The sequence below is a fragment of the Homarus americanus genome, unplaced genomic scaffold (assembly GCF_018991925.1).
Source record: "Homarus americanus isolate GMGI-L3 unplaced genomic scaffold, GMGI_Hamer_2.0 scaffold2224, whole genome shotgun sequence".
In the NCBI taxonomy this organism is placed as follows: domain Eukaryota; kingdom Metazoa; phylum Arthropoda; class Malacostraca; order Decapoda; family Nephropidae; genus Homarus; species Homarus americanus.
In genome coordinates, this window is record NW_024712260.1 from 756,342 (window position 1) to 776,926 (window position 20,585).

At 49.1% G+C, this 20,585-nt stretch overlaps 1 protein-coding gene across 1 annotated transcript in view; it reads left to right on the forward strand.

Annotated features, from left to right (window-relative positions):
• LOC121859739 (protein patched-like) overlaps nucleotides 1-20,585 on the forward strand; it is a 124,987-nt gene that overhangs the window by 62,820 nt on the left and 41,582 nt on the right.

Below are 20,585 nucleotides of genomic sequence, written 5' to 3' on the forward strand. Positions count from 1 at the left end.
CTGACCTAACCTCATTTCACCTAACGTAACCTAACTTAACCACTCCTCAAGGTATAGCGTTTAGGGAATCTTCAGGTGGTCCCCAAGTACTGTCGGGTGATGATTGCTTCAAGTAGACGTGTGTGTGTGTGTGTGTGTGTGTGTGTGTGTGTGTGTGTGTGTGTGTGTGTGTACCAAGGGCTACTTGACGCTTAACACGGATGTTTAAGACCCAAAGTGCTTAAATTCCGAAGTGTTTTTTACGTGGAGGGTAGGAGGAGAGGGGAGTGTGTGTGTGTGTGTGTGTCAGTGTACTCAAGAGGTTAAATTACTGTACTCAGAGGGTTAAATCTCCGTACTCAGGGGTTTAAATTACCGTACTCAAGAGGTTAACTCATCTTCATCAAGAGTATTATTATTATTATTATTATAGTAATACTTTTCCTTGGTGAGAACTTTTTGGACCCCACTTTATACTGTACGTGGGGTGTAACTAAAGGTGTTGATAGGTTGACTGTATATACACATTGTAATATGACTCGAGTGTAGGTGGTGAAGGGAGGGGTGGTGATGGGGATAGGGCGGTGGTGGTGAGGCAGGGGTGGTGTTGGTGATGGGGGTAGGGATGGTGGTGATGGGGTAGGGGTGTTGGTGATGAGGTTAGGGGTGGTGGTGATGGGGTGAGTATTGGTGATGGGGGTAGGGGTGGTGGTGATGGGGTAGGGGTGTTGGTGATGTTGGTGGGGTGGTGGTGAGGGGGATAGGGGTGATGGGGGTAGAGGTGGTGTGGGAAGGGGGTTAGGGGTGGTGGTGAGGGGTTAGGGGGATGGTGGTGTGGGAAGGGGGGGAGGGGTACCTTGTCTTGTAAAGGAGAGATGATAATAATAGATAGAGGAAGGAATAATGATAAACGAGATTAAAAACAAAACAAAAATGACCAAGTGAACACCGCAGCTTATTTCACGTGATGATTAAACACCCTCACAAACCTAACCTAACCTAACCAGCCACTAACCTAACCTAACCACATCTCCAGTTAGTGTTAATGTGGTTAAATATTTAGCTGAAATAAGTTAGCTCGTTATCTTAACTTGGGAGTCTCTAACACTAACTCTCTTGGAAGACTGAAAATCCCTCTAACTCCCTCAGTAAGCGAGAGGGATTGGAGAGGGGAGGTAAAAGGGAGCATAGGAGGGCTCTTGGTGGGTGGAGTGGGGAGAGAGGGAGGTAAGGGTTGTTTTCTGGAGGGGGCGAGGTAGGGAGGTGAGACTGGAGGGGTGAGGTAGGGAGGTAAGACTAGAGGGGTGAGGTAGGGGAGGAGTTGAGGTGGGGAAGGTGAGGTAGGGGAGGAGGTGAGGTAAGATGGGTGAGGTAGGGGAGGAGGTGGGGTGAGGTAGGGGAGGAGGTGGGGTGAGGTAGGGGAGGAGGTGAGGTAGGAGGGGGGGCATTGTGTACAGTACAGGTCACCGTGGGTCTGCCTTGGCATTTTAATGTTAGTTACGGCCATTACGTGGTGGTGGTGGTAGGCTGGTAGGTGTGGTGGTGGTAGTGGCGGTAGGCTGGTAGGTGTGGTGGTAGTATTGGCGGTGGGTTGGTAGGTGGTGGTTGGGCTGGTAGGTAGTAGTGACTGGGATGGTGGGTTGATTGCTGGTGGTGGTAGTAGTGATGGTGGGCTGGTAGGTGGTGGTGATGGTTGTGGTGGGCTAGTAGGTGGTGAAAGTGATGGTGGGCTGGTAGGTGGTGATGGTGGGCTGGCTAGGTAGTAGTAGTGGTTGGGATGGCTGGGCTGGTAGCGGTTGTGGGCTGAGGCTGTTAGGTGGTAGTAGTCGTGGTTGTGGTGATTGTGGTAGTTGAGATGGTGATAATGGTGGTGGTGGGCTGGTAGGAAGTAGTGGTTGTGATATTGTGGTGGTAGTGCTGGGAACAGAGATGGGTGCTGGTGACAGGTGGGTGCTGGTGACAGGTGGGCGCTGGGAACAGGTGGGCGCTGGGAACAGAGGTGGGTGCTGGGGACAGGTGGGTGCTGGGAACAGGTGGGTATTAAGCAGTAGTCAACATGAGGCGGTGGGTGGTGGTGGTGGGCTGCTGCATTTCCTGGTAGAAGGAGGGAGGGAGGGAGGGTAGTAGGCACGGTGGGTGGTGGGCAGGTGGGTTGCGCCTCGGTTGCGTGGAGCCGGAGCGCGGGATTAAGACGTCAAGGCGGGCCCACCCACCATGCCGGTCCGCCTCGCCGCCCTACCTGGAACAAACCGCCAGAAAAACGCAAGGGAGCTGCCGCAGTGTGACCATGTTAGACTTCCTACGTCCTCCCGCCGACCCTCACTGGCCTCCTACCCTCACTCTGCCGCTTTTCACCGTATTTTTATCCCTCGGGAACCTCTCCACCGGTCTAATATTGCCCATTTTTATCTCAAAACGGCCCCGGGGAGGGAGGAGATGGGGAGAACAATGGGTTAGTTGGGGAGGGGGAGGCCAGGCGCGCAGGTGAGCGGGAAGCATCGTGCGGCTGGCAACAGGAGAGACGATGAAGACATCACCCGGGCGCCCACCCACCTCGCCCGGGTCTTAATTTTACGTAATTATCCGTTGGGTAATGTTCGGATCAGTCATGCGGGCGAGCGGGTACGACTCGGCCACATGAAAGCTCTCACAGGGCTAGCAACTTTATTCTGAGAGAGAGAGGGAGGGTTTTGCTGGGTTATTGATAAGCAGTGTAGCGAGCGTTTAGATATTGTTGGCGTGTTACCGACGACGAATCTCTGCCGCCTGGTTTGTTTTTGTTTTGGCGGGCGTATATGATAGGTATGTCCGTGGTGTGGGGGGGGGGGGCTGGCCGGCCTCTCTCCTGTGCCCCATTTGGTGTGTTTGATGCTGGGTACTGTGGTGTAGAGGTACTGAGGGAGGGAGAGGAGTGGTGCAGCAGACTGGGTGGGCGGGCAGGTTGATGATGGATATAATAAATACTGTAATAAGATATCGTTTATGGATGCCAAGATTATCGTTACTTAAAGTTAAATTGATGCTTTACATATTAACCTTCCACTGATTACATTATTATTTAACAACTTGATCACAGCAGATAATTTTGATTGATAACATCGATAACATTGAGGGAGAGAGAATCTGTACAGTATGATGTGCCATTGTATGAATCCGGTGACCATGCTAGGAGCCTCAGCGTGTCATAATGTAGGAAGGAATTCAGCGTCAAGAAATCTGTTTTACCTCTGAACCATTTCACCCAACTGAAACTAATGTAATGTTAATAAGCTTCAAGAGTAATGAGGAAAAAAAAAATCCAGAGAGGTTGATATGGATAAGTGTGGGTTGTAGTGTATCCCTGAGGTGACGAGGAATGACACGGGAGGGAAGGGAGGGCGCCATCTGTGTTGTTTACTCTCTGCTCTCAACAACACTCATGAATGAACACCAAACCATTCATACACCTTCCCCATTGACACTTGTGAGAGAGAGAGAGAGAGAGAGAGAGAGAGAGAGAGAGAGAGAGAGAATATGCTACATCCTCTCCCTCACATTATCTAACAAATGTGGGTGCTAGCTAACTCTCTCTCTCTCTCTCTCTCTCTCTCTCTCTCTCTCTCTCTCGCCAACAAAGAGTTCGCTGGATATAAGATTCAGGATTAATATAGAGAAAGATAGGTCCACTTGGCGACGCTTGACTGCCTCCCAGGTTGAGTTTCTCTCCACACTCGGCTGACCACACCTCTCCTTCCTCACCGCCCACCTGGAGGAGACATGTGGGCCTCACCTCACCTGCTGTTTGGGCGGGAGGGCGGTGTTGGGTAGTAAGGAGGGATGGTAAGTTGGTGTGGGAAAGCGCTAGGTGGTGCTGGGTTGTGAAGGTGGTGTTGGGAATGGCAGAATGGGGTTGGGTCGTGGGTAGAAGGGTTGGGCGGGGAGGGCAAAAGATGGGCGGCCAGTTTTCAGGGGTGGTGGCGGGTGGCCCAGGTTTTGGGTGGAGCGGCAGAGGCTAATCAAGATGTGGTGTTCCTCAAGCAGTGACTCTTGCACGACATCTTCCAGTGACTTGGTAGTGGTGTCAGCCAGGGTTGTGGTGGTGTCAGCCAGGGGTTGAGTGGTGTCAGCCAGGGGTTGAGGTGGTGTCAGCCAGGGGTTGTGGTGGTGTCAGCCAGGGGTTGAGGTAGTGGGGGTTGTGAGTGTCAGCCAGGGGTTGAGGTGGTGTCAGCCAGGGGTGGTGGTGTCAGCCAGTGGTGTCAGCCAGGGTTGAGGTGGTGTCAGCCAGGGTTGAGGTGGTGTCAGCCAGGTGGTGTCAGCCAGGGGTTGAGGTGGTGGTGGTGTCAGCCAGGGGTTGTGGTGTGTCAGTCAGGGTTGTGGTGGTGTCAGTCAGGGGTTGTGGCGGTGTCAGCTAAAGGGAAAGGGTGTCAACCGGGGAAGGGGCATTCTTAGTCTCCTGGGTGGCATTGTTGTTCACTGGGTGGCTTGTAGGAGGTTGAGGGCGGCACTAGTGGCGTGGGTACTTGATGGGCGGCATAAGTCCTTACTGGGTGGCTGACAACAGATAGTGGGTGGTATTGGGTGACAGGCAACAATAAGTGTGTGACAAGTCAACAGCAGCAATAGGAGGTGGGTGGCAGAAACAGTAACAATGGGTGGCAGAGGCAGCTACAAGTGGGTGGCAGAGACAGTAACAAGTGGGTGGCAGAGACAGCGACAAGTGGGTGGCGGAGACAGCAACAAGTGGGTGGCAGAGACAGCAACAAGTGGGTGGCAGCGACAGCGACAAGTGGGTGGCGGAGACAGAAACAAGTGGGTGGCAGAGACAGCGACAAGTGGGTGGCAAAGACAGCGACAAGTGGGTGGCAGAGACAGGTGGGTGGGTGTGGGTTAGGACGGTGTTGCCTGGTTGGTGGATTAAGTCATCAAACCTCCTTGGCCCTGAAGCACTCAGACTTAATCGTGCTAATTACTTGTATTACCTGCCTGTGACCCCTCCCCCCCTCCCTCCCTCCCTCCCTCCCTCCCTTCACCCACCTCACGGCTTCCTTCCCTCTCCCTCCCTCCCCACCTCATGGCTTCCCTCCATCTTTCCCTTTCTCACTTCCTCCCTCCCCCTTCCTTTTTTGTTTTACTTCCTCCTTCCCTCTCTCCCCTCACACTCTCCCTCCTTCCCTTTCTCCACCACTCCCCTTCCCATGATCTATTCAGCCTCTCATCCACCCTGCATCCTAACTACACTCCACCCTCGTCCACCCATTCGTCCACTCCACCCTCGAGGAGGATCCCAGGTGTAGGACTCCGCCCCAACAGGCAGTAAGCTAACCAGAGGTCCTCCGCCTGCCCGCCCACCCACTAGTTAGGAGGGCGGGGCCATCACAACACCCAGAATTGTGGCATTGTCGATCTGAAACAGAGAGAGAGAGAGTAGGGTGTCACCGTACATGAGTCATATTTATGGGTGTTTAGGTAAGGGTTGTATTGTGGGTGACGAGGAGACGTGTGTGTGTGTGTGTGTGTGTGTAGCAGTTCAGGGGAGACCGGATCATAATTAAACTCCCCTCTTGTCACTCTCCCCAGTTTTCCTTTCTCCCCATCACCCTTTCTCACCTCCCCCTCTTTCTTTCCGTTCCCACTACCATCACCCCACATTCTCTCCCCACCATAACTATTACCCACCATTCTACAACTCCCCCCTCCCCTCCACCTTGTCTCCCCACCACTACCCCCCACAACACTTCCCTCTCTACCGTTGCTTAATAAACACCTCCCCTTCACTCCTCACCTCTGTCAGGGCTTAGGACTAATTCCTTAGCTGTACGGTGCGGGTTGCCTGCTTTAAAAACCATTAAATCGGAACTATAATGGCGTCTGTGAGGCTGGCACTGAGTAATGTGGTGGTGTGGTGGTAGGTAGGGGGGGGTAAATGGTGGTGATGGTGGTTGCTGGGTGTGGTAGGTAAAGGGGTGGGGGTGATAGTGGTTGCTGGGGGTAGTGGTGGAAGATGGTGGTATTGGGAAATGGTGGTTAGTTGATGACAGATAGTGGTAGGTGGTGGTAGTGGGAGATGGTGGTTACTGGTGTGTGGTAGATGGAGGTGGGTGGTGTTGTGGTTGCTATAGGCAAGTGATGATGGTGATAGGAGATAGTGGTTAGTGGTAGGTAATGTTAGGTGATGGTGGGTGAGGGGATAATGGTAGTGGTAGGTGATGGTGGTAGGTGGTGATGGGTGGACAGATAATGATGTGGTTGGTGGTGGTAGGTGATGGGGGGGGGGTGGTTGGTGGTGTACTGTGGGTGGCTTGTGGTGGGCGGCGTGCGGTAGGTAGCAAGCAGCGGGCGACACATGCAGTCATGACGGAGTAGTGTGCGGGCGGCGGGTGGTCTGGGTGGCAGGGCGGAGGAGAGGGGGAAGGGGGTGTGCGGCATGAGTAAGGGTGGGTGGGCGGGGTGCCATATATGGGAGTCACCGCAGGCTGAAGGGACACTAAAACCCGAGGGTGGCGGCCTCTTCCCGCCCACCCACCCACCCACCCACCCACCACCCATCATGCCACCCATTCACCTGTGCACCACCACCCATCGAACCACCCAACACCCATCATGCCACCCACCCATATTCTAAGCCACCTACCCACCCACCCAGGGGAGAGAGGTGGGCGGGGAGACAGAATTTGGGGTTTGAACAATAAAATGAAGTAGAGATAAAGAGCTTATTTAGTTTCCATAATTTTGACTCAAGAGGTGTGTGTGTGTGTGTGTGTGTGTGTGTGTGTGTGTGTGTGTGTGTGTGTGTGTGTGTGTGTGTGTGTGTGAAATGAATTAAAGAGAGAGAGAGAGAGAGAGAGAGAGTGGCGAGTCACTTGTACAACCTTCTTAAACCCTCTCGCCCTGTGAACGAAATAAACAACGGAGAATACAAGCATAAAACTGATGAAGTGAGGAGGAGGAGGAGAAGGGAGGGGAGGTAGGGTAGGGGTGGTGGAGGAGAGGGAGGGAAGGGAGGGGGTGACAGCAGCAACGCGGAGGGAGGAGGAGGAGGGAGGGAAGGAGGAGAGGGGAGGGGGGGGAGAGGAGAAGAGCCTCTGGGCACACCTTGATGTCTTCATTACCTGACCACAACGTCCCAACCCTTGCGTCTTGACTTCCCTCGCCTTACTATCAAACTCCCCAACCTCGCCATCCACATACTATCCACCCACCATCCAACACCGCCTATCTACCATTATGAACAAACTATCCCTCGCCTATAAAATGATCTAGGTGGATGGGAATGGACGATAGAAGGATCGGGGACGAGAGGTAAGGAAGGGTTAGAGACGTGGACAGGTAGGTGGTGGTGTGGTCCCGCTCAGCACATCGCTACATCAACCCCGTATTTGGCGTAATTTAGCGGGGACTCGCAGCTTGCCACCCTCGTTGACGCTCCACCACGTACACTCTGGAAAGTCCCTCTACCACCCAAGTGCTCCGGTGGTCCACTTGATACTTCTAACCACACCACTTACAAGAAAAAATCGTAAAGTGACTCCACACGGTGATCTACTTACACCGTTGTGGTAAGTGAGGGGGAGGGGGGGGGAGGGTAAGTGGGTGTAGTTTCACTTTTCACGATCACGAAAGAGTGTAAAGTACCGCCTATTATCATGTTGGTGGGTGGATCACTTTACACTATCACAATAAGTACAGATTTACTTCCAAACTTATGTAGTGTTTGTTTTTTTCCTCGTGTTTTTTTTCCTCGTGTTTTTTCGTGTTTTTTTCCTCGTGTTTTTCGTTTTTGTTTTTGTTTTTTTAACTTTCATGGTCGCGTGAATTTTAAGGGAGGTTCGTTTTACACAGTCAGAAAAAAAAATGCGTGATAGCACAGCCTCTTCCATCTTGCACATAGTGATGTAATTTTTAATAAGTTTCTTGGGAGTTGATTCACTTTACACACACACACACACACACACACACACACACCTACCCCCTTTATTTCTCCCCCTGCCTCTCTGTTTCTCCCTCTACTCCCCTATTCTTTTCCTATATCTTCTCCCTCCTCCACTACCTTCATCCCCTCCTAGCAGCAACAGTAACAACAACAGAAACAACAGAAGCTTATATGGCAACAGAGACACGATAAATGATAATAAATACAGTAGAGATGACAACAGGGGGAGAGGAGGAGGAGAAGTGAGAGATGAAGAGAAGAGAACAGGGAGAAAGGGGAGGAGGAGAAGTGGCAAGTGAGAGAACAAGGAGGAGGAGGAGGAGGAGAAGTGGCAAGTGAAGAGATCAAAGAGGAAGAGGAAGGACGGAATTGGGAAACGAAGAGAAGTTAACAAGAGAACATGGAGGTAGGAGGAAGAAGAAGAAGAAAACGAATAAATAAAGAAAGACAAAAAAGAAGAATAAGAAGAGAAGAAAGAAAAGAATAAAACACAATAAATTCCTCCATTCCATAAACCGAAAGTGGAAGAAGAAGAAGAGGGAATAAAGGAGAAGGAGGAAAACGAAGATAAATTTACTCACAAAGATAGAATAGGAAGATAGAGCCACATGGACTAAGTCAATTATAATCATGCAAATGAAGACGATTCGTATGTTAAAAGAGTCTACCTAAAGTATTGAGGCTGAAGAGAATAAAGGAATGATAAACAGAGGAATAAGATAAACAAAGTGATAAACTGAGGAATAAGATAAACAAAGTGATAAACTGAGGAATAAGATAAAGGAATGATAAACAGTGATAAAAGATAAAACTCGTCAAGGAAGAAACAACTAGAATGGGAATTATAAGAAAATAACCAATTAGTATTTTAGTGGAAGCGAAAGAGAGAGATATTTAACGAATTCGATAAAACGAAACGAGAAGTAACAAGATGATAATAAATGGAATAATGGATAAAACTTTAAAATATATAAAATAACGAATGCAGGAATAAGAAGAAATGGCAATAATCTAATCACAATGAGAATAGATAATTGGAATAATGACTAAAAAAAAATAACGAATGTGGAATAGGAAGAAATAGCAATAATCTAATCACAAGGGAAATAAATAATTGGAATAATGAATAAAAACAAAATAAAAATTAACGAATGAAAGAATAAGAAGAAATTGCAATAAAAATGTTGAAGAATAACATCAAATGAAAAACTAACTCAGTGCCACATCGTTAACACCTAACTCGTGTTGAATATCAAATTGCCTCATTAGTTTTCTTTAATTGCCCGAGTCTCTGTTAATTAGTAGCGTGTCTGAGTGTCAGGTGCGCCTCTCTTTCCTCCTCTAAACCAATTAAGCAAAATACCTGGTGGTGGTGAGCTCTCTCTATCTCTCTGTTCTCTCTGTCTATATCTTCTCTGTCTGTCTGTCTGTCTGTCTCTCTCTTTCTCTCGTGTGTGTGTATGTTAGGTCCATTTGACGAGAGGGCAGACACACATATCTCTCTCTCTCTCTCTCTCTCTCTCTCGCGGCTGGTGATTTCAACGCAACAGTACTGAGAGTTCCACGCCCTTCCCGAGAACACGACGTTGAGAATTCTCTACTAGTCGTCTCAACGCTTTATTACGGGTTCCTTTGTGGCGTTGGGCGTGTATAAGTATGGGGGGCGTGGCGTTGGGCGTGTATAGGTATGGGGGGCGTGGCATGGCATATGTATAGGTATAAAGTGGCGTTATGTGTATAAGTATGTATGGTTATGTGTATAGGTATGGGGGCGTGGTGTTGGGCGTGTATAGGTATGGGGCATGGTTATGTATAGGTATGGGGCGAAGGCGTATATATGTAAGTGGCGTTGGGCGTGTATAGGTATGGGGGGCGTGGCATGCATGGAAGTCGTATGGCATGTATGGAAGGCGTGGCGTGGTAAAAGGGAGCTCTTCCAGGTACCGTCAACACAGCAGGTAAAGGTATGTGTTAATTACCAGAGGGAGACGGTACTGCAGTGGGGATGGTAACGTAAAGTGATTTTTTTTTTTTACAACACTGTGGGTTTATTTAGCAGTGGTACCATGATTGGTTTAATTTGGGTCTTGGAATGTGGTTTAAGTGTGTGTGTGTGTGTGTGTGTGTGTGTGTGTGTGTGTGTGTGTGTTGTTTTATAAGAAGGAAAAGAAAAAAAAATCCATCTTCGTTTTTGTGTGGATCTTGTTAGCAGCAGTACCACAATTACTACAACCACCATCATTACCACAACTACCACCATTACCACCACCGCCAATTACCACAATCACCACATTTATAGACGTACCACAAGCAGTTCCTTGAATCTAGGTGACTATACTCCACCTCCACTTCTACCACAACTACTACCACTTCCACCTTCTCTTCTCTATCACTACCACAACTACTACCACTTGCACCACCACCTCTTCTCTGTATCTACCACAACCACTTCTACCACCACGACCTCCCTGAAGTAGTACGGCAACCACTACCACTACTACAGCTACCACACTCTTCCTCCACCACCACCACAGCAGCCCCCTCCTCCACCACACTGTCTCCACCACCACCACAGCTGCCCCCCCCTTCCTCCACCACCACCACCAGCAGCCTCCCTCCCTCCACCACCACAGCTGCCCCTTCCTCCACCACAACTGCCTCCACCACCACCACAGCAGCCCTCCACCACCACCACAGCAGCCCCCCCTCCACCACCACCACAGCAGCCCCCTCCTCCACCACCACCACAGCAGCCCCCCTCCACCACAACTGCCTCCACCACCACCACACAGCTGCCCCTTCCTCCACCACAACCGCTCCACCCACCACCACAGCAGCCTCCTCCTCCACCTCCACCACCACAGCCCCCCTCCTCCACCACCACCACAGCAGCCCCCTCCACCACAACTGCCTCCACCACCACCACAGCTGCCCCTTCTCCTCCACCACAACTGCCTCCACCACCACCACAGCAGCCTCCTCCTCCACCACCACCACCAGCTGCCCCCTTCCTCCACCACAACTGCCTCCCACCACCACCACAGCAGTCTTCTCCTCCACCACAACAGCCCCCTTCCTCCACCACAACTGCCTCCACCACCACCACAGCTGCCCCCTTCCTCCACCACAACTGCCTCCGCCACCACCACAGCAGCCCCCTCTCCACCACCGGCCTCCGTTCCCCCATCACCGTGAAAATCAGGTGTTCCACTTGATTTCCGAGTCGTGGGGGCCAGAAGATGCCATCCCACTTGGCACCAGAAGAGCGAAAATCCTGTAGTGAGGCAATAGAGAGATGGGGTTTAGTGGCCCTGTGGTGGTGGCGTCCCTCAGAGGTAGAGGTTAGAGCCCTGGCCTCCTCCTCTGGCCTCCTTGAAGAACCTCACAACTTGTTACGGCGTTCGCTGGGAATTCGTTAAATAAACTTCTTGGTTGGGCGGTTTTTTTTTCTTCTGGGAACAATGTCTTCATGTTTATGTTCTTCTTGTTCGTTTTATCTTGTTCTTCCACTTGTTCATGTTTATGCTTTTTTATCTTGTTATTCCACTTGTTCCTTTTATCTTGTTCTTCCACTTGTTCTTGTTCTTCCTCTTGTTCTTGTTCTTTCACTTGTTCTTGTTATCTTGTTCTTTTTATCGTGTTCTTCCACTTGTTCTTATTCTTTTTATCTTGTTCTTGTTCTTTTTATCTTGTTACCTCCACTTGTTCTTGTTCTTATCTTTTTCTTCCTCTTGTTTTTTCTTGCTGTTCTTGTTCTTCTTATCTTGTTCTTGTTATCTTTTCTTCCACTTGTTCTTTTTCTTGCTGTTCTTGTTCCTTTTATCATGTTCTTGTTGTTGTTTTCTCTTGCATTGGGGGAAATATTTCTTCAGGGTTGCGTTGGGGAGATGCCAATAGATATCGATAGACGTACATGTTTGAAGACTTTTCCAGCCAATCAGAGCATAGTTGAAGACTTCAGCAAATCAAAGTCGAGGTAGCTAACGTTGCAGCCAATGGGGGTAGAGATAGCTCACGTTGCAGCCAATGGGGTAGAGGTAGCTCATGTTGCAACCAATCAGGGTTGATGTAGCTCACGTTGCAACCAATGAGGGTAGAGGTAGCTCACGTTGCAACCAATAAGGGTAGATGTAGCTCACGTTGCAACCAATAAGGGTAGAGGTAGCTCACGTTGCAACCAATAACGGTAGAGGTAGCTCACGTTGCAACCAATGAGGGTAGAGGTAGCTCACGTTGCAGCCAATCAGGGTACAGGGTGGGAGACGTTCTCTCCACAGGGAGTCAAATGCCAGAAACGTCGTGTGATTGGCTCTTCATTACCTTGTGTCCTGTGAGGTTCATTGTGTGTGTGTGTGTGTATGTGTGTTTGTGATGGTAGAGGAGGTGGAGGCCGTGTGTGGTGGAGGAGGCCGTGTGTGGTGGTGGAGGCCGTGGTGTGTGTGGTGGAGGCTGTGTGGGAAGAGGCTGTGTGTGTGGAAGAGACCAGGTGTGGTGGTTGAGGCCTGTGTGGTGGTTGAGGCCGTGGTGTGTGGTGGAGGCCGTGTGGTGGAGGAGGCCGTGTGTGGGCCGTGCGTAGGTGTGTGGTGGAGGCCGGTGGGTGTGGGTGGAAGAGGCTTGTGTGGTGGAAGAGAGTGTGGTGGAAGAGACCGTGTGTGTGGTGGTTGAGGCCGGGGTGTGGTGGGGGTATGAGGCCGTGGTGTGTGGTGGAGGCCGTGGTGTGTGGTGAGCCGTGTGTGTGTGGAGGGCGGCAAGTGTGTGGTGGAGGCCGGTGTGTGGTGAGGGGGCTGTGCGTAGTGTGGTGGAAGAGGCCATGTGGTGTGGCAGAGTGTTGTGTGTCTACCCTGGGCCAGTATCTTAGCGTCTGGCGTTGCCTTTATCGGATAAGAGGAGGGGAGGGGTTGCCGTGTCGTCATTATCGCGTCCTTATTGTCACCTTACCGTCGTGTTAGCCACGAGTCATCCTGACTAACAAGCTGTTGGTCCCCCCTTAACCCCACCACGTCCCGTGCTCCCCCGCCCGCCCGCCCTGCCACCCACGCCGCCGCCCAGGCCCACTGGGGCGGGGCCCAGGTAGGGGGTCCGGAGCTGGCCGCCCAAGTTAGCGATCCCAGTGGTGAGTGACGGGCGCCCTCCACTGACCGCTGGCCCAAGATTAAGACATTAAGGTGAGAACTCGGCAGCACTCAGGCACACACACACACACACACACACACACACACACGTCCCTCAGCTACACCATATTGAGTTATAAGTTTAAAAGTTAATGTTAGAGACTAAGAAGACGTAGCAGTGACCTGCCGAGCCGTGGGCCACCATTTGGACACAGCGGTGGTGAGGAGGGAGGGTGTCGCGTGAGATGAGGACCGACCTACCCAAGGGTGTAATACCACCACCAGCTACCTGCAGTTTGTCCTCACGTCGCGTACAGGAAGGAACTTTATATTATTATTGGTCATTGGTAACTTTTGAAACTCCGGATCACCTGAATATTAGGCACCCTCTCCATCTAATGATTAAACACCCTAACGCTGCTTGGAGAGTTAGATTAGGTTAGGTTAAATCCGATTAGGCTAGGTTAGTTTATATTATATTAGGTTGTTGGGTTAAGTTAAGTTAGGTTACATTAGCTTAGGTTAGTTTAGGTAATATTACGTTGGGTTAGCGTCAGGTTAATTAATCTTAAGGTGAAATAAACTGGAGGACTAGGTGTTTCTAATGACCAGAGGTGAACTAATCCAACACTTGTAAATAAATCGAAAATCTTGATGAAAATTAATGTTGTGTTTACTCTCTATCATCGTGTTGTAATGTCCACTTACCTGTATACGTGTTATGTGTGGATGGTGTTAATTCCCCTGTGTGTTTAGTCTTTATTGTGTTATGAATACCAGAAATTGATTAGAGGTGTGTAATGGACTACGTGTAATTTGATGTCTACCAGGTGCCTAATTAATATCTACCAGGTGCCTAATTAGTATCTACCAGGTGCTTAATTAGTATATCTACCAGGTGTTTAATTAGTATCTACCAGGTGCTTAATTAGTATATTCACCAGTGCCTATATAATATCTACCAGGTGTTTAATGACCGTGCCTAATTAGTATCTACCAAGTGCTTAATTAGTATCTACCAGGTGCTTAATTAGTATATCTACCAAGGCTTAATTAGTATTCCACCAGGTGCTTAATTAGTATATCTACTAGTGTTTATATCCACCAGGTGCCTAATTAGTATTCACCAGGTGCTTAATTAGTATATCTACCAGGTGTCTATATGATATATTCACCAGGTGTTTAATGACTATCTACCAGGTGTCTAATTAGTATATCTACCAGGTTTAAATAATATCTACCTGGTAACTCAATATTTACCAGGAACCCAAGTCCCAGTTACGAGTGAAGAGTATACAGGAAGCTAAGAGGAACAGTTGTGAAATATAGGAACACTCTGGTGTGGGGATGAGGCTGTATCCCCAGAAGGCTGTGCGGGGGAGGGGAGGAGGAACAGAACAGATGACCGTGTGTCCAGAGGGCGGTGGTAGGAATGTTTGAATAGCCTCCATGCCCTCACCACCTTTCCAGTCCCACACGCCTTCACCAGTTCTCTCCCCAACCAACAGGCCTCTGTTCCAATATTGCATGCCTACGGTTTTAACGATGGGTGCGTCCTAACTATTTCTATATTCGAGGCGAGGCGAAGTGTGCGTGTGTGTGTGTGTGTGTGTGTGTGTGTGTGTGTGTGTGTGGAATCTCAAAGTAATCCACCTAACCCTTTCCACTTTACCTTACTCTACACTTCAAACTTAACCCTGCCCCAACCTAACCTAACCCTGCCCTAACCTAACCTAACCTAATCTAACGACACGCTGTTGCTTGTGTGGTCCTTGTGCTTGACTCTTGTGATGTTGCTTTTTTTCTTATGTCTCGAATCTTTCCTTTCTTCTTTCTTCTTTCTTTTCTTTCTTCTTTCTTCCTTTCTTTCTTTCTTTCTTCTTCTTTTCTCTTCCTGAGACATCTCCTTAGCGCCTTGTTTCATTCACCCAGACGTGTTGGGTGTTAAAGGCAGCTGGTGCTGTAGAAGGGAGATAAAGTGGGGAGGTCTAGAGAAAGGTTGGGGCTGGGAGAGGGGACAGGATGTTGAGGCGTGGGAGGAGGGGAGAGGGAAGTGATCAGAATGCAGCCTCTGGCCTCGGGACCCATGGGGGAGGGTGAGAGGTAGAAGGCCAGAGGTGAGGAGGGAGAAGGAGAAGGAGTCACACACACACACACACACAAGAATAATGAAAACGAGCACAAAGAGAAAAAGTTTGACTGCTAGAAGATTAACACCCTAACGCTTGCTAAGGGGTATTAAGTAAGGTAGGTTATGAAGTCAGGTTAGGTTAAGTCAGATTAGTTTAGGTTAAGTTGGCGATCAGAACAGGTTAGCTGAAATCAGATAGAAGGTTAGGTTAGTTAATGGTAGGATAGATTAGTTTACGTTAGGTTAGGTTAGTTTACGTTAGGTTAGGTTAGTTTAAATATTAGAAGTTAGGTTAGGTTGTTGTATATTGATTCGGGAACATTTTTTGGTGATAAAGGTTAATATGCCAATTAATTAACCATAGAATATCGTCTCTAGCTCCGATATCATTACCGTGATCTTGGCCGAGGTGTTGGTTGAGAGATACTTCTTGCTGTCGCGTTTAAATCACCACCACCACCACCAGTACCACCACCAGCCACCACCACCACGACCACCAGTCACCACCACCACGACCACCAGTCACCACCAGTCACCACCACCACCACCACCACCAGTCACCAACGACCACCACCACCACCAGTCACCACCACCAGTCACCACCACCACCACCACCACCACCACCACCAGTCACCACAGAAACCACCACCACCACCACCACCACCACCACCACACCACGACCACCAGTCACCACCAGTCACCACCACCACGACCACCAGTCACCACCACCAGTCACCACCACCACCACCCACCAGTCACCACCAGTCACCACCACCACCACCAGCCACTCACCACACCACCACCACCACCACCACCAGTCACCACCACCAGTCACCACCACCACCACCACCAGTCACCACCACCACCACCAGTCACCACCACCACCACGAGTCACCACCACCAGTCACCACGACCACCACCACCACCAGTCACCACCACCACCACCACCACCACCACCACCTCATACCACCACCAGTCACCACCACCACCACCACCAGTCACCACCACCACCACCAGTCACCACCACCACCACCACCACTCACCACCACCAGTCACCACCACACCACCACCAGTCACCACCAGTCACCACCACCACCACCACCACCAGTCACCACCACCACCAGTCACCACCAGTCACCACCACCACCACCACCACCACCACCAGTCACCACCAGTCACCACCACCACCACGACCACCAGTCACCACCACCACCACGACCACCAGTCACCACCACCACCAGTCACCACCACCACCAGTCACCACCACCACCACACCACCACCACCACCAACCACTACCACTACCAGTCACCACCACTCACAATTTTTCAACGCCTAGCTTAGATCAGTTCCACGCACACATTAACTCTTCTGAATGTTTATAGACACATCCATTAAGCGTTGATTTATTGGTTTTTATCATAGTTTGTTAATGATGTTTTGTTGTGTTGGATTGGCGTGGAGAGAGGTGGGAGAGTGTGGAGAGAGAGAGAGGGGAGAGAGAGAGAGAGAGAGAGAGAGAGAGAGAGAGAGAGAGAGAGAGAGAGAGAAAGGTGTGAGAGAGGAATGAGAGAGAGAGGAGAATGAATGAAAGAGAGAGAGGAGGGAATGAATGAAAGAGAGAGAGTGAGGAATGAATGAAAGAGAGCGTGAATGAATGAAAGAGAGAGGTGAGAGAGAGAGAGAGAGAGAGAGAGGTGTGTGAGAGAGAGAGGGAGAGAGAGAGAGAGTGTGTGAGAGAGAGGGGGTGGGGTGGGGAGAGAGAGAGAGGGGAGAGAGAGAGAGAGAGAGAGAGAGAGAGAGAGAGAGAGAGAGAGAGAGAGAGAGAGAGAGAGTGAGAGAGAGGAATGAGAGAGAGAGGAGGAATGAATGAAAGAGAGGAATGAATGAAAGGGAGGAGAGTAGAGTGGAATGAATGAAAGAGAGAGTGAGGAATGAATGAAAGAAAGAGGAGGAGGGAATGAATGAAAGAGAGAGAGTGAATGAATGAAAGAGAGAGAGAGGAGAGATGAATGAATGAAAGAGAGAGAGGAGAGAGTGAATGAATGAATAAGAGAGAGAGGTGGGAGTGAGTGAATGAATGAATGAGAAAATGAATGAATGAGAGAGAGAGAGAGAGTTCACTCCACCTACCACATCCTCCTCATCTATAGCTCAAGGTACAACTCCAGACTGTTCCTCGAGTATGAGTGACCCAGTCTCTCTCGGGAACTCAGTAGGGATGAGAGACGGCAAGAGAGAGGGAGACAGTAGGGATAAAGAGACAAAGGGGGAGATAGTAGGAGTGAGAGACAGTAGGGGTGAGGTAGAGAGAGTGTGGGGTTGAGAGACAGTAGGAGGAGAGAGATAGTATGGAGGGAGAGATAGGAGGAGTGAGAGACAGTAGGGTGAGAGAAGGGAGGAGTGAGAGACAGTAGGGTGAGAGAGGGGAGAGGGGAGACAGTAGGGGAGGAGATAGGGAGTGGAGAGACAGTAGGGGTGAGAGATAGGAGGAGGGAGAGACAGTAGGGTGAGAGATAGGAGAGTGAGAGACAATAGGTGAGAGATAGGAGGAGTGAGAGACAGTGGGTGAGAGATAGAGGAGGAGAGACAGTAGGGTGAGAGATAGGGAGGAGTGAGAGACAGTATGGGGGATAGGGAGAAGGAGAGACAGTATGGGGAGATAGGAGGAGTGAGAGACAGAGAGAGATAGGAGGAGTGAGAGACAGTATGGGGGGATAGGAGGAGTGAGAGACAGTAGGGTGAGAGATAGGAGGAGTGAGAGACAGCAGGGGTGAGGTAGAGAGAGTGAGGGCCCCCTGTTGTGTGGTCGGGCAAAAACACCTCTCTCAGGTGGACCAGATAACAGGGACGGCAGTACTGTGGTAAAGGTGAGGGCTAGGTTTCTCTGACCACAGTGGAGGGTCATCACCACCAGTCAACACTACAGAGTATCATCACCACCAGAGGGAGTCAATACCATTAGTCATCACCATAATTCATCACTACCAGTCACAGAGTATCACCACCACCATTCATCATCACCATAGTCATCACCATCACTCATCACCACCAGGACGGACAGAATAAATTAAGTGTTGTAGCGAAAGTTTATGGCGGGACGGAAGTGGAGACGAAGCAAAGATAATGATTACTGTCCATCTTATCTTCTGTCCCAGCTGTCTCGCCTCTTCCGTCCTTTTGCACCACCTCCACCAACACCACCACAACCAACACCACCGCCACCAACAACACCACAAACCAACCACCACACCAACACCAAAACCACCACCACCTGTTTCCTCACCTTATGTCCATGTTTTTCTCGCCTTATGCTCCATGTTCTCTCTGCCTTATGTTCCATGTTCTCGCCTTTATACCCATGTTCTACTTGCCTTATGCTCTATGTTCTACCTGCCTTATGCTCCCTGTTTACTTCCTGCCTTATGCTCCATGTTCTCGCCTTACCCATGTTCTCGCCTTATGCTCCATGTTCTTCTCTGCCATGCTCCATGTTCCCACTCTGCCTTATGCTCCATGTCTTCCTGCCTTATGCTCCATGTCTCTACTCCTGCCTTATGCTCCATGTTCTCGCCTTATGCTCCATGTTCATTCTGCCTTATGCTCCATGTTCTACTCTGCCTTATGCTCCATGTTCTACTCGCCTTATGCTCCATGTTCTCGCCTTATGCTCCATGTTCTTCTCTGCCTTATGCTCCATGTCTTTCCCTGCCTATGCTCCATGTTCTTTAAGATCTTCCTGTCTGCGTGAAGAAAAACTGGTTGATCTTGAGTCATTCATTAATATCTTGTTCACATCACCTCGATAACTAGTCCCTAACGCTACCTGGGGGTAGGAGGTTAGGTGAGAAAAAAAAAAGGTTAGGTAAATAGGTTAGGTTAGCGTTAGGTGAGAAAAAGGTTAGGTTAGGTTAGGTGAGAATAGGTTAGGTTAGGGTGAGAATAGGTTAGTAGAGTGAAATAGTTAGGTTAGGGAGAATAGGTTAGGTAGTTAGGTGAGAATATGTTAGGTTAGGTGAGAATAGGTTAGTTAGTTAGGTGAGAAAAGGTTAGGTTAGTGAGAATAGGTTAGGTTAGGTTAGGTTAGGTGAGAATAGGTTAGGTTAGGTGAGAATAGGTTAGGTTAGGTGAGAATAGGTTAGGTTAGGTGAGAATAGGTTAGGTTAGCGTTAGGTGAGAATAGGTTAGGTTTAGCGTCGGGGGTGTCTAATCTTCAGGTGATAGTTTAAATTCCCGGGATTTTAGCACTTGTCATAATAATAATAATAATAATAATAATAATAATAATAATAGTAAAGACAGTCATCATGTTGCCTCCTCACAAAGACCCTCTCTTCCTCCTCCTACTTACTGTGTGGGATTAAACGATGATGTTTATATTACAATTTATATCTGGAGGTGGTGAGAATGTTTATTATGTTTGTATAATTTAGATGTTCGTGTGTGTGTTTTTGGACATGTTTATGAATTGTTGTTATTGTTATTTTATTATTAAATTATTATTATTATTATTATTATTATCGTCTAACGTTTCTTAATATACAAATAATTTAATCATGTATGTAATATTTCCTGTATTATACAAGTACAGCTGACGTAACAGTAATTAGTGTATGTATATAGTTATGTGTCCTTACTATACTGATACATATACACGGTAGAAATATGTATAGGTGTGTATCATTACGAGACATGTATACATGAGAATTGCGTTGCCAGTGTTAGCTTAACGTACACATAGCTTAACGCACACTCGCTTTACTACACTCACTTAACGGACACTCACATAACGTACACAGCGATTAACGTACACTCATAACGTATACCAGCTTACGTCCACTCGCTAAACGTATACTCACATAACGTACACACCAAGCGTACACACCGCTTACTGTACACACTGCAGCCGTACACACCGCTTAACGTACACACCGCTTAACATACACACTGCTACCGTACACACTGCTATCACACACCGCTTAACGTACACACCGCTTAACATACACACCGCTACCGTACACTACAGGTACGTTACAGACACGGACTCTAGGTTACCTTATATATACCATTACCACACTGATGTATATCTAGGCGTTCTCTATGAATCACCTTCTAATTACAGCTGGCCTGCCCCCCATCCTCTCACCCCTACCCTCAACCCCTCCCTTCACCTCACCCTCCCTACACGACCCTGGCATCCTAAGGGCTAACTCATAAATACAGCCCAAATTACCCAAAGATTCATTAGTATAGTGTTTCGAAGCTCCGAGTCTCCAGGGGTTTCAGGTCGTGGTAGGCATGAGTTACCGGGGTTAGGATTCATGATATTCTGGGGTTCGAATCTTCTAGGGTTCGAATCTTAATTGTTGATGAGTTATTGGTGGGGTTCGCTAGTGGGGTTCAAAGTTTCGAGACAGTGAATTCGAGTCGTTTTGTTTATACGCCTGTGAGTACATG